A 3,756-nucleotide genomic window follows, 5' to 3' on the forward strand; every position below is an offset into this window, starting at 1 on the left:
AACGAGAAATAATATTTCTGGGTCATGTTATCAAGCAAGAGGGTATTCTACCTTGTGAGGACAAAGTGCAAGCAATAAAGGAGTACAACGTGCCGTCCTCACTCAAGGAACTGAAGGCTTTTCTCGGTTTGGTTAACTTCTACCGTCGTTTCATCCCACACGCGGCAGAACGGTTACGACCACTAACCGACTTACTACGCGGCAACCCACGCAGATTGGAAATGAACGATTCTGCACGTACTGCATTCACTGAAATCAAAACGGCTCTTGCGCAAGCCACTCTTCTCGCCCATCCCGATCCATCAGCCACGCTTAGTATAGCGGTTGATGCATCCGATGTTGCTATAGGAGCAGTCATGCAACAAAACATCTCCGGTAGTTGGCAACCTCTCGAGTTTTTCTCACGACGCCTTACTGCCACGGAGACGAGATATAGCGCTTTTGGTCGCGAGCTGCTAGCAGCCTACTGCGCCATCAAACATTTTCGGCACGCAGTAGAAGGATGTCGATTCATTTTATTCACCGACCATAAGCCCTTAACGTATGCTTTGCATGCCAAGTCTGACCGCTACTCACCACGAGAGTGCAGACATTTGGACTATATCTCCCAGTTCACGACAGACCTTCGTCACATCCAGAGCAAGTCGAACTGTGTTGCCGATGCTCTATCACGAATCCAAATGAATGCAGTCACTTCACCGGTGCTCGATCTTCCTGCTATGGCCGCTGCCCAAGCAAACGATCCCAGCTGTACAGAAGCACCACACTCTACGTCCCTTCAGTATCAGGAAGTACCTCTAGCCACGACTTCTGGCACCATTCTATGTGATACTTCTACCGGTCTTCCTCGACCCATCGTACCCTCTGCTTATCGACGTCTCGTATTCGATGCCCTGCATGGATTATCTCACCCAGGTATCGCAGCTACATTACGCCTCATCGCTGCACGATACCTCTGGCCGGCCATGAATAAAGATGTTCGTATGTGGGCTAAGCAATGCTTACAATGTCAACGATCAAAAGTGCACAGGCACGTAGCCGCCCCCTCGGTACATTCGCTACGCCTGATGCTCGCTTCGATCATGTTCACTTAGACATTGTAGGACCACTGCCACCATCGCACGGGTATGATCACATACTCACGTGCATCGACCGCTTCACCAGATGGCCCGAAGCTATTCCCATCACGTCTATCACGGCGGAGACAGTTGCTCACCGCTTCGTAGAACGATGGATAGCTCTATATGGTTGTCCCTCGACCGTCACGACTGACCGAGGACAACAATTTGAGTCCGCACTATTCTCCTCACTTACTCGGCTGCTTGGTACGGAACGAATACGCACTACCGCCTACCATCCAGCTTCAAACGGTTTAGTTGAAAGGTTTCACCGGCAACTTAAAAGTGCTCTTCGAGCACACGAAAACGACGACTGGTACGAAACCTTACCGCTCGTTCTTTTAGGTATCAGAACGAGTTTAAAGGCAGATATCCAATGTTCCGCCGCTGAACTTGTATACGGCACGACATTGCGTCTGCCCGGGGAATTCTTCACACCACGGAGCAGACCTAATTTCGCTAAATCAGACTACGTCCATCGACTGTCTGCATTTATGCGAACGCTGCCTCCGGTGTCAACTCGAATACAACATCGACAGGTCGCTCTCCCTCGAGAGTTATCTGCCTGTTCACATGTTTTTGTACGAGTAGATTCGGTACGCAAACCTTTGCAACAACCTTACGAAGGCCCTTTTCGCGTGATCGCTCGTCACGAAAAGACCTTCAAGGTTGATCGACACGGCCGCGTCGAGATCGTCAGCATTGATCGTCTCAAACCAGCACACGTCGATGACAGTGCCCTATCTGACAACCTGAGATTCAATGCTAGACCTAGCAAACCTAGCGGGATCCTTAAATCTCCTTCAGGTCCCACGCTAGATACATCTGAGACCTCATTCTCACGTCCCAGTCAACAGCACGCGTCATCTGCACCGTCTACGGACGAGACGACAGTCTCACGTCCAGATCAGCAGACCACGCCGCCCTTGACTTCGGATGAGATTGCAGGCTCACACGACGCGAACGAGACTGCCGTCTCACGTTCCGGTCGCCGAGTACGGTTGCCCGTACGCTTCCGCGAATAGTCGCACAGTCAACAACCGATACGGTGTAGGATTATTCCTATACTACACGTATGCTACACTCTTCTTTTTTGATTTTCTTTTTGTTTCCTGAGTCCATGCCTTCGACCATCTCCGCTTGGTTCCGTCGACTTCAGTCAACTTTGGCGAAAGCTGGCCTGATCACCCATGCTCTTGTCAACGCACTCAGTCGATATATTGGTTTCGAATGCTTGGCACACGCTTGGTCTCGAACTTGGTCGTTACGGTCGCTTCTGGTCTTTTGGCTCAACGTGGTTTCGTCCTACGTCTGCAGCGTTTCTGGTGCGCACTTCTACGAACGCCCTCTTCAGATTCTGGATACAAACCACTCTGGTGTAGCATGCCAATTCGAGCAATAAATACAACACATCGCTCCTGGTACTGTTCTCCGAAAACGACCTTCGTTGGCAACTCGACGATCAACGATCGCTTTCCTGTTCGCCAATTCTTCCGTCCTACAATCGCTCGTCAGCCGATCAGTCCCACGATTCAAACCGCTATTTATCGAAAGTGTAAACCCTTTCTAGCGGGGGGCTCCTGTAGTGACTCACGTTTATCACGAGAACACGACTGGTTTGATAAAAACAATTATTATTATAACCAACTGTACCGGTGTGTGTTTTAATGTGCTTTTGTTTAACTGTGCTAATTATAGCCATTTTGTGCTTCCATTACCTTCCATCATTGTTCCGCGGTTTTTGGTACTGTTCGCACGTACTCCTTTCTTCTGCTTTCGCTTGTACCATTCCTTGGCACGATCTCGGTATTCGTTCAATACCACGAGATCGCCAACGAAATAAATCTGGTTACGTTCGATCCTCGCCTTCTGATTTATCTGGCACGTGTTTCTTGGTAGCGGTGTTCACAGTTAATCTCAACTCGACGCCACGCTACAACTTCAAGAGAATCTGACTCGATTTCAAAGTTGGGCAGACGATAACGAACCTACCTTTAACAACTCAAAGTGTAAAGTAGTCCACCTGAGACATTTTGCAGATTACAAACACAACCTTTAGAGGCACTCCAAGTTGAAGATATGGGAGTGTTGTTATCCTATGATCTGAAGTTTTACGATGACTTCGAGAAAAATGCTTTCAAGAAAACCATGCATTTATAAAATTGACGAACATCTTCGGCCATTTCGACGGAAAAGCTTTCCAATTAATCTCCAAAAGTCTTATTCGACCCTGTATAGAGCATGGAAACAATAGTTTCTCCTCACTCCAAAAGGATAAGAATACTCTAAAACATGTACAACGACGACAGACGAAATCAGTTCACAAACTCAAATTCAAGTCTGGTGAAGAGCTCCCACAATCACGGAACTGTTATCCATTAGAGCGCCTTTCTAATGACCTGTAGCATCCTAAACACTTTTAGGCATCCCTTTAACACCTAACTAAGCTTTGTCGCAACACAACATCTAGGGGTAGCGGCCAGAAACTGCAGGCACAACACGGCCGAATGGACCGTAAGCACACATTCTACTCCTTAGGAGTAGTTGAATTCCGGGACTCACTGCCGACTGAGCTAGTCCAAGAGATATACCAGGAGTTTTTGGAGAGAAAACATGACATAATCATAATGTCGAAGGA

This window comes from Schistosoma haematobium, chromosome 1, assembly GCF_000699445.3.
Source record: "Schistosoma haematobium chromosome 1, whole genome shotgun sequence".
Taxonomy (NCBI): Eukaryota; Metazoa; Platyhelminthes; class Trematoda; order Strigeidida; family Schistosomatidae; genus Schistosoma; species Schistosoma haematobium.